Here is a 14898-nt window from a genome sequence, read left to right as displayed (position 1 = left end):
CCTGACTCATAATGGTTTTCTTTCTTTTAAGGAAGATGGATATCTCTGAAGTTGGTAATTTTTATGTCTCTCAAATTCATAATCCTGTGATGGCTGCGATATTCAGCATCTGAATGAGTACAATGCAGCAGCTGGATGCAGTGGCATTCTCAGAGGCTGAGTGCCAAGCTGGGAGCAGATAAACACACTGCATATACTTTATAAGCCACAGAAACCTGGAGCAACTCTGTGCTCTCAGATATAACACTTTGCCCTCAAGTCACATTAGGGCACATCAAGCACATTATAGGTGCTTTCAGCAGGAACTGAAGACCCAGGCGAGGAAGGCAGACCTTGGGCTTAGATTCACAATCACTTTTCCTCTGAGAGTTTTGCAGAAAGCCAAATATTCATTCACTGCAATTAGCATGTGTTTCTTTAAGGGGGCTTGCTCTCTTTGTGCTAATCCGGGCTGAGATGCCGAGCACAGGAGTGTTTTGCTTGCACTGCCGGATGAATGCACTTGTCAGGCAGCCGCTTAGTGCAAGGGTCCCTGCATCATCCAAATGATGGGTTTGCTCAGCTCATTTCGGTGAGCAACATTTTCCCTTTCTGGGCTCTCCAGCCTGGGCAGGCATTTGAAACAGAAGGTGGTCTGGGTCGATGGAGATGATGTTTGTCATGGGGAAGAGGACGCATTCGTGCTGCCAGGCAACCGGCTCTGCAGCGCCCATGCCAATGGCTGCAAACACCTCTGCAGAGGCAGGTCTAGAGAAGGAGTGGCCAACCCGGGGGCTGCTCGCTGCTGGGGGGCCCCCAGCTCCCCATGGAGCCCTCCGGGTGGCACAGCTATTCCCCCAGGGACCCCTGCAGAGGTGAGGGAGGGAGATGGGGCTGTGCTCGCTCCCTCCCTTGCCTGCCTGAGGATCCCTGTCAGGGAGCCAGGGCAGGAAGGAGGCAGGGCAGGGCTCTCAGGGAGCCCACCACCTGCTTCACTGATGTAGACTGTCTGCTGTGCTTCCAGCCACGGTTGCAGCCAGTGTTGCTCAGGGACTGTTGAGGAATATGCCCTTGGAGCACTGACCCAGGTGAGAAGCTGCTGTTTGCATGGTGGTGCTACAGAGGGCCTTGCAGAGCCCCCCAGCTCTCCCTCAGCACCTTGGGTACATTGGGGTGTCTCGCTCCTTCCACAGCAACCTCACCAGCCTCACTGCAGGGGTTGCATGACCCAGACACTCCTTTGCTCTCCCAGTTTTCACCCTCTATTTGTGCTCTGAAGAAACAAACCCCTTCTTTATCATCCTCTCTGCTGCCTCTTCAGCCACCCCAGCAGGGTTAAAAGGAGGGGAGAGAAAAGGAACCCCAGATCGGTGTTGGCTCTGGCATGGGAAGAGGTTCAATTGCTATTTTGGCTGCTGGGTTCCACAGGCAAGTCCCATAATATACTCTTAGCCTGGATCATGAATTTTTTTCCCCGAGCCCTACTGCAATCTGCCACATGCAGCTTGTCAACTGAGGACACAATAAATGTTACTCATGACAGATTATGCATACACACACACACACACATATATATGCATGAAAAACTCATTCAGTAGGTTTAGGCAAAATTACCATAGGGTGTGCAAAACAGCAGTGCCATCCGCTGCAAGCATGTCCTTTGCTTACACGTTTTGATAAACAACTTTGATTTCTTCCAGTCTCTCACTCCAGAAATATTCTTGCAAAGACAGCATGGATGCCTTTGTATTAATTGTTTCAAGATGTTTCCATGCAGCAATAGTTAGGTCTTTACAATATTACGTCTGCTGGGGAGACTTTTAATCAGATTTTCATTTAGGTTTTATTTTACAGTTTAGGGGCAGATGCCCCTGGAATGCCAAAGAATACACCTTATTCTACCCTACTTTGTCCTACATGGACATGGTTTGGCCATAAGTCCAGTGGGAGAGACATGATTTATTCAGAGACACAGAGATGACCTGTACTCTCACTACTTTGCACAGATCAAGCCCTAGAAATACCAGTGTGAGGTGAGAGCAGGTGAAGAGGAAGGCAAGACTAGATAATTTATTGCAGATCCTCCCTGTGGTAGTTAGAGATAACCACCCACAGATGAAATGTCTGCAAAAGTTTGCAGCTGGGGGATAGGAATCATGTCCCTTCAGGATCCCAGGAGCAACCTACTTGCAGCATGGGGGTTAGATGCCAGGTGCAGTGAGCAGAAGTACAGCAGTGGCAGCAAAGTGCAGTTCAGAAGCAGCATTTGTTCCTGAAGCTCCTTCCCATTTCCCTGAGTTTCATCACTTCTGCTTGTAGCAAGGCAGGTGGCACAGTTTCCCAATGCAGATGGCTGTAGGAGCTGGAGCCTCCTCCAGTGCCTGTGGGTGCGGGCAACCAAACCTCTACTGGCCCAAGCAACCTGGTCCAGAAGCAGACTGGGTTCCAGCCCTGTGCAACACTGCCTGATGATTCACTCTGGTTAGCTTCCCATTCCCTTGGGAACACAGAAAGGAGACAGGGAGCAGATCAGCATCTTGCAGACCCAGTTTCCCCATACCTAAGCATACCCTTTCAGCAAGCCTATGCCCCTACTTAAAGGGAGTGTGGAAAAGCTGTCAGAATAAACACCATTAGGGATTACTGTTAGGAGATAGGAAGAAAGGATTTAGACTACTGCCTTGGACTCTTATCAGTCCTAATAAGAAGCAAGGGGTGAACTTGAGGGCTGTCATGCAAACTGGGCAAGCTGTGGTCATGCAGAGTGCTACCAGTAGGCCACTGGGCTGGCCTGGGAATATTTTAGCAGGGTAAAAATACCTGACTTTGACATCCAGCATGCTGGTTTGTGTATGTGTAATTTGCTGCGATCATGCTATAAATCAAGATGAGACTGCTAAAATTATGTATGACCTCATTTGATAGATTATCTAATAAGGAATTTGCTAATGCAGTTTATCACTTAAAAAGCCATACGACTCCTAAGGATGAGTACTTTGCTGCAGCACATTTAAACCTAATTGTCAGAGGAGAAAAGCAAGCGGATTTCAGAGGTGAGTTAGAAGAGCATCCTTATGAGGATGATGTCTTCACTAAATCAGTGGTGCAATGCAGCAAGCAGGGTGGAAAGGAGTCTCCTCTGGATAAAGGTACAGACTGCTGCTAGACAAGGCTGTGCTGTGTGAGATTACTGCAAGGGCTGACTGACCAGGGGAACCTTCATAAGTGTAAATAGTTGTATCCTAATGAACATGCTTGATTTTATTGTTTGATCTAGTGCTGTCTTTTTATTGTTATGACAGTTCTGTTTCACTGCCTTGCAAGCAGATCTAAAATCCCTGATATGTGGAAAGAAACTACCAGCCTAGACCTCTAGCTCTAACTTGCTATTCTGACTATCATGCATGTCAGAATGAAAAGAGTAATTGTTTTGCTGCTATATGTTACCATCAAATATTTTTGTTCTTCCAGTCCTGTGACTCATTTAAAAAGACTGAACATCACTTCCACGTACACAAACAGAAATAAAAAGCAGCTCAAGCCAATGAAACAAAGCTTGTTTTGCAGGTTTGTTAACCACATATTCTATTTCAGTCCCCAATTTATGGGTAATATAAATGCCATTTTCCTTACTGATTATTTTATATTAAGCTCATCCTAGTCTCTAAATGCCCTTATATATTTCCTGGATGTATAATACTGCTCAAAGCCTCTGAGACAAACATTAAATCCTTCTCACAAGCCTATGGAGGGTAGGGAAGGGGAGGTGATGATTCTGAAGTCCATTTTAGGTTTGGGCAAAATGAGGTGGAAACATGAAAGAGCATGAAAAACGCCACGCAGAAAATCATTATTGGAACCTAGGCTAAAACTCTGACTTCCCTCATTCCCACCTTGTCTCCCAAATGCCCAGAGCAAACCTGCAAACGTCCCCTTTCTACCCCCTGCCTCATTTGCAGCCCTGCCCAAAAGGTGGGAGTTTGTTCTTCTTCAGTGGAAGTAATGTTTTATGGCAGAAATGGGGAATTTGCTTTATGGACATTGGACATGGCTTTACAGAAAGCAGGACGTGGTGGCTGGCACAAGAAGGCAGGAGCTAAGTTTACTGAGTGCCACTGTGTCACAACACTAGGTAAAACCTCCACACTGACCTAAGCGTGTTAGCTAATGATTTGGGATTGTACAGGAGCTACTGGTGTCACAAGGAAAGCAAAAATACCCAGGAAGCATTGTAAATCCCTGGGACTGGGATCAAGGAGGTGAAGAAGGATATTTTGGTAGTCATACAGGGGGACTCCCCATGACATTTCCATAGGAAGCTGACCTAAATATTATGATGCCTGTACTGATAATGTAGTCCCAGTTGAGTAGCTGGGACTGTTCCTGAGAGAACTGGAGTCTGCATTTCTGCATGAACACACAAAACACAGCTGTGTGTATACATCTGACTGGAATGATTTATCTACCAAAGAGAAAAACACAAAGTAACAGCAGTATCATCTGCCTCACTAAATGGCCCAGCTCTAAATCAGAGAAGCCACTTGAGGGGTAAGAGTGTAGTTCACCACCATGCCACATCCCCATTTGTGGTTTTCTCCACTGACATTAATTGATACAAACAGAGTTAGTGGATTTTACACTAAAGACACAGCTCTACAACAAACTGGACACAGGGCACCTGCTCACTCACCCTAGACTGTCAAATAGTCCCCTGATGATAATTTTTGGTCACAGCTGACACAGCTTAGAGAGAAATTTCACCATAAAGCTTTCATTAGTCATTCCTTGAGCCACCTCGTTCATGAGCTTTTACCCTTGCCAAGATAAAATCTCGCTATCAGTAACACTTCTCAAGACCTACCAGTGCTTGTATGATGCAACCTGTAGCACACAGGCAGAATTTACTCCTCTGCATTTTATCTCCTGACTGTCATCAGCAAGGCAAAGTAAAAACAGCTGTTCTGAGCCCACATTACTGCAGTGAGACTCCAAGGGAGATGATGCTGCACGTCATTCAAAACCTAGGGAGAATGAAGAGAAGAAATAAAGGTCCTGAGAATGTACCTTTGAAGTTGAATGCTTTTTTTCCTCAGTACACATCTATTCAAAAATACATGCTTCTCATTCCTATTGGGCAGTAAACCTTGTATGTAGCTGCATGTAGTGTGCTTGGCCATATGGTTGGTAATGCAGAAGGAAGCTGTACCTGTGATAAAAACAGTACTGGTAAAATTATTCTTAAAACATCACTTTTGGGCCAAAAATATCCTACAGGAGAAATAGTCTGTGAAAATACATATTGTGCTATCTGGTACAACAGGCAAATTCTCCTGCTGTGCAAATTAAAAGGTGGATTTCTTGGAAAACATGAAGTAAACATTCCTAGAAGGACAGAATGCATGACAGGAAATACAGCAAGGATCTACTGATCAGCAGTTAAAGATTGCCCAGAGAAGCCCAGGGCATGTGGGAGGAGAGAAAGGCTGCATCTGAGGACATACCTGAGGACTCTGCTACACTCCTTTCAAAGGATGGAAATCCCACTCTACCACACATTCTTCTGGATTGTATGGGAGGTCTCCAGCTGAGTCACTGTAGAAGAGCAATGTAGAAATTTCCAAGACTGTAAGCATCAAAGTTTTACAGACATCCTATTATGTTCAACTTACATAATTTGAGTACTTAGCTGCTCAGATAATATACTGATAGAGCTTTATGGAATTAAAAAAGAAAAGGCTTCTCACAGATAATACTATAGCAAGAACAGAATTATAGCACTCCAAAAATCTGTAAAATGAGTCCCATTTTCTTTCTGGCTTTATCACACATTTTCAAGAGGGACTCATTGCAACAAAGATGTCGTCTCAACCCCTATGGCCATGACATCATTAACACTGAGCTTTGACTTCTCAAAGCATTATTTTGCTTTTGGAAACATAAACTTCTGGTTATGGAAACATAAACCAAAAGGCAAAAGTCAGGGTTCAAACAGCAGTCTTAGGAGCACCATTTTGTTCTTTGAACTGCAAAATTTGTACTATCTTCAGTATGGATTCTTACTCTTATCTGTGTCTGTATGCAACACTGACATTTTTCAAAGAACAGGTGATTTTTGTCTCCGTGGACCTTAAAGATAAACACAAAAGTATTGCACAAGTCACTGCAGGAAGGCACTGCAATTAATGTGGAAGAGTAATGATGCAAGCATGCTATACCTAGAAATATTTCTCCTCTGATCACAAATCTTGGGGCTTATCTATGTTATTTAAAATCCTGAGGAGTTAGATCCTCCACTGGTTTAAGTCACAGCTCTATCAAAGCACATAAAATTATGCTGATCTGTATAAGATAAGAAGATATCTGAGAAACATATTTGGGCATAGATGGCTGATAGCCTCTCGGCAGGGCTCTCTAGAGTAAGGCAGTAGAAGAAAATAAGGCCTTTTAGAAAATAATACTCCCACATATGAGCAAGCAGCATGCCTTTTCCAGTGAGAAATGTAGCCTTTTTCCCCATGTACAAGCTGCATTATCTCTAATAAAATAACAACAACTTGTGATCCAGAAACAGGATAGACACATATATGAACAATAAAAGAGGGTTCTTACTGCAGAACTTTTTCCCCTGAACTATTTCTGGTACCTTCATCTGCTTGCTTTTGTGAAGCAGCACCTCTGGTTGTTCAGCTTCTGTGCAGGTTATCCAAGGACTCTTTCAAGTACCAGTATACTTGCAGGGATGCAGTTTATCTGAAAGGCAGACTGTGCAAATGAACATACAATAAACTCTAGCAGTTCCACATTTTTTCCACTCCAAAGATTGTTCTTCCATTCCTTGGCCCTTTGGTGCAAAATGCATCAACAGCCTAGAAGATGATATGTAAACTTCACATGCCAAACAGAAGGAATGCTGAGGACATCCATAGCTCCCACGATGAGAGAAGACTCTATTCATCTGAGGGTGGAAAACTTGGTTTACCAACAGTGAGCCCATTTGCTGTGGAATAATTTGGTCACTGTTGGCATTAGACCAATCCTACTTTACATGGTGCAACTGTTCTTTGGGAAGCACAGTTTTCCAGCTATAACAACCAAATACAGCACTGAAAAGGGCAAGGAAAAATTCAAACTATCAAACTAACTATTCAAAGAAATTCAAACTATCTACTCCCAGCAAGCAGACCTCACTTCCAGCTACACAACTGCCATTAAAAAGCCAGGAATGAGAGGTAAAATGCCAAATAATTTTGCTTATTGACAATAAAAGCCTGGAAGTTCTTTGCAGCAATTGTGAAAGAAAAAAAAAGGTAGTTACCCATGATAATACTTTTTTCCATCATTTTGTAGTTGTTGTTCAGGATATTTTTTTGCTTTCTGTCTTTATTTATTTCCAAATGTTATTGCAAGGCAGGCAAAACTCCTGAACTGCATTGTGTTCCAATCCTCCCAGCATCTAGGCTTCCACAGTGATACTGATACTCAAAAATACTGGAACAGATCTCAGATAAATATTTCACTGTCCTCGGTCCTACACATCAACTACTGTGCAAGCATAAAAAATGTTAGGTATTCCACAACTGGATGGAGAACAGACAAGGGAACAAGGGAGACCTCACACTGCATTGCTGGGAGCTCACTCGCTGTGTACAAACAGAATGGAAGATAAATCAAAGCTGCTCTTTGATCCTGGCAGCTCAGGCCACATTCTGTTTGACTCTGCACCAGCAGCCTCCAGCCCCTTCCCTCCCACAGGCATGAGGCTTCTCCCAGCAAACAGTGGGGTTCGTGCAGTGTTAACTGGGCCAGAATGAACACGTGCAGGCCAAATAGGAGCAGAGCCCTTGCTCCATCCTGAGGAGCAGCCCAGCAAAGCTCTGATGGAGCAGCCCAGCTCTGCTGCTCAGTACTTCCTGGGACTCAGGTGCCTCGTCTTCAACACTCATCATGTTCCCTCCTCGGCTGCTCCCAGGAGACATAAAGGTGTTCCCTCAGATGCTATAATTTAGCCCTTCCAGGCATCAGTCCTGTTCACCCATGCGAGGACAACAGAGTATTTAAAGCTGAAACAGTCAAAGAATATATTCAAGAATCTATGATAAAAGCTACAATTTTATGCACCATGGAGCATCCATCAAGGAAATGCACAGAGCTAGTGCCATGAAATAATTACATGTGCAGAGTCCATTGTAAACACAGCTTTTATGTGCATCAGCACAGCTGGGGACAATGTTTAAAAATATAATTATATAATGCATTTTATGTAGTCCGTGAGCCATTCAAGTGATACCATCAGCTCAGCAAAATTGCATGCAGCACTTCTGTATCTATTGGCCTGAGCAAAGAAACATTTTTCAACAGCATTATTTTTTTTTTCCTGCCACGAAATAGATTTGTCTCCGATGCCTACGGGGGATTTGTGTCTCTGTCATTGGCCACTTTCTCTCCTACTTTCACCAATGAAGGAAAAAGAAATGAGGAGTTATTTTTGGCCTTGCAGCAGTCTCCAGCATCTAAATCAGTTAGTTCTGAAACCACTTGGCATGGTGCTGGTTCTGTTTTAATGGCTTTAGAGACAGAAGGAATTTGTGATGCCTGAGTGTTAGCGAAAGGAAACAAAGCGGCTGTTGTTGGGTGGAAGGGCAAAGCAAGGTTAAGATGCTGTGTAATGAAGCAGGATCCAGCCTTTAATGCTGGGTGTACAGCAAATGATGAGTCGTGGCTAGGGCAACACAGAGAAGGCTATTACCAAGCCACAGACAGGCTTCAGGGTAGCAGGAGATTTTGATTAAAACGCACGCAGAAAACAGGTTTACAGCTATGGTTATTGCTGACACCCACCTGCTCCTTCCCCTCCCTCTGCCCCCGCTTTATTTTATCCTTGATAATACTTACAGTATGTGAGCTGCAAAAAAATGCAGAGGGAGCTTTGCTTTTCTTCTTGTTTAATCTGCTGTTGCAACTGAGTTGAGATGGTGCAACAGTAAAATTTCCCAGGCAGTGCTTAACAGTGCTGCTAAATGACAGTAGCAGCATGCACAGATATTTATCTGAGACAAAAATAGGGTTCCTAGATACTATTTAATTCTCATTTTAAGGCCCCAAAGAGTTCATTACTTTGCATACAGTAGTTCACATGTCTTGGCCAAATCCTGGAAATTACATTTGACCTATGGAGACCCAGCAGATTGATTTCTTCATTTGAAGAGACCATTAAAGAAATCTGTATCTAGTTTCTTAATACAAGATCCACAGGTGGGAGTAGTGAGATAGCTTTTTCAACTAGGCAGGAGCTGCTTGGCACAGATCTAAGACTGGATGCTACTTTCTAAATATGGACTCTGAAATCTGAAAGGAGATTTCCTTTTCTCTGCTAGGTGCTGGGTCACATGTAGCATACTGAAAAGGAGAATGGAGACCAAAATCTAGGTGTCTGCATTTCTGCTTGTCTGCCAGCATTACTGAGAAACAGAGCCATAGCTCCCTGCTTTCTTTCTTCCTCCCTATGAATATTGTATTTCTTTTTGCTTAGTGGAAAGGCATCAATCAGAAGATATTGCAGCCAGAAGAGTCCATCACTGTCTGAGGCATGACAGAGTCAGTGAAGTGGGAGCTGTGCTTTTGGATCTCATGATCAGCAATGCTCAACAGAAGAGTTGTTTGAAAGATGGGCACACGCATCACCCTGCTACATTTTCAAAAGGAAGTAAATACAGCACCGCTTGAAAAAAAATCTCAGAATTGAGATTTTATTTGATGTATTGATTTGATTCCAGAGCTGCTAAGCAATTTAGATGCTTCTTTCCCCGTGGAAATCTCTGTAAAATACATTTCATAGCTGTGCTTTCTGTGGTACAGCCTGCATAGATTATCTAGATATAGACTTAAATAGTTCATGACACTCAGATTTACAGGGAAAGCTAAGGCAGCTATCACTGCATTGCCCCCACTGCACAGCCTACTGTCATACATGTCTGCTGGTGACCATATCTCCTGTCAGCTTACACAACGAAGATGGGGGTTTGCATTAACACTTTATGTAAATACACACACGCACACATATATATAGGGCATAGGTACTGAGCAGTATCTTTATACGTTACCAGGAGAGATTTGGTCTGGGGAGGTCTAAGCAGTGAAATGGTTTCTATAATCAAATTTGAGGAAAAGCAAACTTTTGCATTTTTAAAAAATCATTCAGTGTGATTTGTAAAGTTGCACTCAGCAGAAATTTGAGAAATTTTATCAACTCAGACAATTACTGCTATGCAGCACAAGATGTAGTCAGTCGAAATGAAACTATTATTTCCTACTGTGCAGACAAATGGAAGGTATAAATAAAGAGTACTTTGAAATTAACTTGCAAAGCAGAATTGATGCTCAGTGTCCGACTTAGAAATACTTCAGTGTGTGGTATCAGCATCGAGTGTGGGATTCTCTGGTAGTTTTTTTTCCTGCAAGATGCAATATTTTATATTCTCATGGGAATTTCTATCCGTCAACTTGAATGTGTTCAATACTTTTGAACAAGACATATTTAACCCAATACCTGCACACAGTGAGCTGGATTTTCAAAACCCCACTGCTGAGCAAATACCCTCATGAATTTATGGCTTGTTTATGCAAGACCTAATACCTTTGTAAGTCTTATTCAGGATGTGCAATGCCAACAGACAAAGACAAAATTCTTCTTCGTTTGTCTTATCTAATCCAACTGTAGCAGTCTGAAGTGAGCTGAAAAATGTTCAGGTTTGAACCCTAAAATGCTGTATTTACTACCTCTCAAAGGAAACACGTTAAGTAGGATACTGTCAGCAGATGAGACCCAAGGAAGAAGCAGGAATGGACAGGCAACAGGACTTCCTCAGGATCACATAACAGATTTGTAGAGGAATTCACAGTAGAGCCCCTGACTTGTGTTCCACACATTACTAACTACTTCTCAGGTCCAAACTGCTCGCAGTATGCCTTTCTGTAGAAATATTACACCACTGTACTATCACAGCAAAAATGTTCATTGAACATCTGTTAAACAGATCTGGTTTATGGTTCTTAACCAGAAGTTACTTGAGGGGGTATACTCTACCCAACTGCATTCAGCATAACTTTATGGCTCAAAAGCTAATAGAAAAACTGATTTGAAAAAAAAAAAAAAAACACCTTCAAATGGAATCTATTTTATAAGGCCAGAGAGAACCTTCAAAACACAAAATTAAATAACTTGTATCAGCACCCTGTGGGTGAAGCCTGGCTGTGAATTCAGAGCTAGAAAATTTGTGCAGGCAGCATGTGATGTCCTGGAAATAGGAACAATGCCACTACTACCATTACCAGAGAATGAATGGTAAAGCACTGACATTAGCATGGAAAAAAATGAGTTAAAAGCATAGGGAATCCTTCAGACCATAGGCAGATATTTCTGAGTAAGCTCAAAGAGGTTGGTGCTAAGTATATTTCTTAGCAGGATTACCTAGGTGTAACTAAAACTCTGATTCCTTGAAACCAATCAATCATTCTTAAAGTATGGTACATATGTGAAACTGTTACCTCTTCCAAAACAGACAACTGCCTTCACATCACAGAGTAAGTAATACTGCAGGGTAAACAGTGGGATTAGGTCACAGGTTCAAAGGAGAGTCATAAGGATAAGCATCAACCCCATGCCCTTAAATTCCTGCAGTGCTCTTCTTTTAATCCCTCATACTAATGTTATTTATACAGTGTTCATTAAAAGTGGTATCTAATTTCAAGTGCCCCACTGAAGTCACCCAACTGCCAAAGGTCTGCACACCAAACTCCGACTGAAATAATGGAAGCAATGGGCAACACGTACCTAATCCATCTTCCCTGTGACTGCAGTAACACATTCCCACTCTTCCAAACACCACTGGCTCAGCACACGTGGCTACTCAAGCTCCCTTTCCTTAAAAAGGTGGGAGATAGGGAAGCATTTGCTATTTGGGGACCTTGCATGCAAAATATGTTTTTAAAGTAAGAAGATACCAGCAGATAGATTTCACGAAGGAAACACATTGAGCAAAATGCCATAGCCAGTCCAAATAGTTACAGCAAACAAGAAATGTGAAACTGAAACCCAATTTGTAACCACATCTTAGCAGCATGCAATTGCAGGTAATAATTGTTTTCACAGTCCAAATTCTCATTCCTGTTATTCTCTATGCATAACAACAAAATAAATGGTAGTATGTCCTCATCAACAAGGATGACAATAAAACAACTGTTTTAAGGACAATGAGAAAGTGATAGCCAACTTCTACCTGCAGCATCATCTAAGAGCATTGCAAAAGTTTCTTTACCCCAAGTAAAAGGTAGGTAGGTGTAGGGAAAAGTTCAGAAATTCTTACCATCCATCATATCCTGAATTTTCTAGAACTCATGCCTGTTGGCTTAGACCTAGACCCAGTTTTGAGTATCCACTCATGTGACACATGCAGGTGAAAAATTGGTCTTTTATAGATTCAAAGAATGGACCCATTAGAACCACCCTTTCTGATCTCCAATCTATCATCACCCTTTTAATTTCAAAGCAGTAACCCTGTCTATAGTGAAATAGCTATCTATTTAGGTAAATATGTGACTAAAATATGTCTTCTGAAAAGTTATTCAGTGTTTACTTTAAGGAGAGGATATGAACAATCACTCCTTAGGAGATTTTCTTAGTAATTTATCATCATTCCAAAATCTAAGCCAAATTTCTAGTTTGAGCTTGCTTAGCCTCAGGTTCCAGATGGCTGAGATGTACTTCACCAGTCTCCACACATTCTCTTGAGCCATTCAATCATTTTCTGGTGACAAGCACAATCTTACCATGAGGGCACTTTGTACTAAGAAAATCTACTTTTAATCTTCTTGCTAATGAACTAAACAGGCTCTCCAGCAAGGCTCTCCACTGAAGATCCCAGGCCTCACATCTGTTTGTGGCTTTCTGTACAACCTTTAACCAGTACCGAGGCAACCACTGCCCCTGTTACTGCATGTTGAAAAAAAAGAAAAAGATATTGAGACAGAAAAAGGACACAGGAGGAGAAAGACAGTGTTCCTTAAATAGCAAGTCTACAACATTATATTAGACTGAGTTCTGGTCTAGACTTCAACTGTTTTACTTTGTTTCCTTAAGTTCAAACCTTGCCTTCAGATCTCCCAGACATGCAGGAAAACAAAGCAGGGAAATCATTGTATTTCTATGGCAGAAGAAAAATTGTAGACACCCTGCATTACCCACAGAACTGCTCAGCCACTGGGCAGGACTGTGTTCAGACAAAGGCTGCTACTAAAGGGGTGTGAAGAGCACGGCCAGGACAGGGTGGACCTGTTGGCCAGAGGGGTGCTTGCAGCCATCCTGCTGCCAAGTGCAAAGTGGGACTGCTTCCACTCAGCCCTTCTCTGGCTCATCTGTTTTGACCTCAAACAGAGCACCAATACTTGGGCTCCAGGCCATGGCTATTCAAGGACTGAGTTCATATTTGCTAAGCTGTTAATTACTGTGCCGGACTTAGTTTAATACTAATGACACAGCTGGGAGTATCTCAAAGCCTCCACTTTGCCATTCTCCACCAGTACCAAGGGGACTGTGTGCCACTGCTTTCTTCACATTATTCTGACTTTAAAAATTATCAGATCACAGTTTCAAGAAGAAGCCATCCTAGGAACGGCATATATTTAAAAGAAAGGCAATTTCCAATTACTAAAGTCTGTAAAAGCCAGAGAACAGACTCAATCACACTGCACTTTGCAATTCACAATCTGTTGGTACTCATCCCAGCAGAGGCTTGTTAAATGTTCTTTTTCTGCAGAATTTCAAAATGTTCTTACCTACCAAAAAAGAAGAGGCCCTCAGTCCAAAGCCTCACCATAACTTAAGCCATCAAAAGCCAGGCCAAATCCCAGTCTCCACTCAGAAACTTAACTCAGGCAAGCATGGCACAGAGCTGAGTTGCAGCCCAGTTCAGGAACCTCATGGGCTACTGAGTGACGTTTAGTGGGAGCCCAGTTTTAAAATGTGAACTCACCAGAATACACATAAGTGCTGTCCAGATTCTGACAGGGACACTGTCCTATTACCTATATGCTTCTAAATCCAGACTTTGAATGTCCTTCTTTAATTTTTTTTCTTTTTTTCTTTTTTTTTTTCTTTTTTTTTTTTTTTTCTTTTTGAATCCTCCTTTTCAAAAATTTTCAGGAGGGCATTCAAAAATTTTCTTTTTGAATGCCCTCCTGACATAGTTTGGTTGCTATGGATGTAGCACATCACCATGTGCTTGCTGTTAACCTCTGGGGACTTGAAGGTCCTCACCCTAATGCTTCCTAATGCACATTCAGGCTAAAACAAATAGAACTGTATCAGTTCATGCCAGATCAAAATTTGGCTGTCTCTAGGAAACCATGATATGTAATGGATTGATGGAAGATAACACAGGTTTCCTAAGAATTCGTGGTCTGGGCAAATTGCAAAGTGACTTGTTTATTGCAACAAACCAGAATCAAAATTTATCATTAAGGGTGGTGTCAAAAAGTTTTTAAAGAATGGAAGACAGTTACATTTCTCAGCTCATCCCAGAACTGAATTCAACCCACTCATAGACTCACTCCTTCCCCCTTCTCTGCACATCTACTTGTATGGACCTTGTCAAACACCAGAAAACATGAGACTAAAGCAGAGGAGGAGAATACCAACAGAAATGATGGCACACATCTCCCAGTATTTAAAGAGGAGACTAATTTTCCAACAAGAAAATTGCCAGAAACAATGAACTGATCTTTTAACAAGGCAGATCAAAATTATCTAAAATTTGTTTAGGAGACCAGATACCAACAGATTAATTTCCATTAAATCTTGCCTATTAACAATGGCATAGTGTGAAATTAGCCCATGCCTGAATGGGCCATTGACCTTACATCATG

General features: G+C 42.3%; 2 long non-coding RNA genes across 4 annotated transcripts; one reads left to right on the top strand and one right to left on the bottom strand.

The window, feature by feature from the left end:
• Nucleotides 1-679: 679 nt before the first annotated feature.
• LOC139794179 (uncharacterized) lies at nucleotides 680-3533 on the top strand. Of its 2 annotated transcripts, XR_011724996.1 has the most exons (3): nucleotides 680-854; nucleotides 1004-1067; nucleotides 3451-3533. It is a non-coding gene; the product is annotated as an uncharacterized lncRNA (long non-coding RNA). The 2 variants fall into 2 exon arrangements; XR_011724995.1 differs by having other exon boundaries at nucleotides 680-1067.
• Nucleotides 727-7094, bottom strand: LOC139794178 (uncharacterized). Of its 2 annotated transcripts, XR_011724994.1 has the most exons (4): nucleotides 6623-7094; nucleotides 5481-5571; nucleotides 4841-5000; nucleotides 727-2476 (listed from the first exon to the last, which is right to left on the bottom strand). It is a non-coding gene; the product is annotated as an uncharacterized lncRNA (long non-coding RNA). The 2 variants fall into 2 exon arrangements; XR_011724993.1 differs by having other exon boundaries at nucleotides 5481-7094.
• Nucleotides 7095-14898: the final 7804 nt, after the last annotated feature.

This window comes from Heliangelus exortis, chromosome 3 (assembly GCF_036169615.1).
Source record: "Heliangelus exortis chromosome 3, bHelExo1.hap1, whole genome shotgun sequence".
Lineage (NCBI taxonomy): Eukaryota > Metazoa > Chordata > Aves > Apodiformes > Trochilidae > Heliangelus > Heliangelus exortis.
The sequence above is the reverse complement of the archived record's forward strand: the minus strand, read 5'-3'. Positions and strand labels throughout refer to the sequence as shown.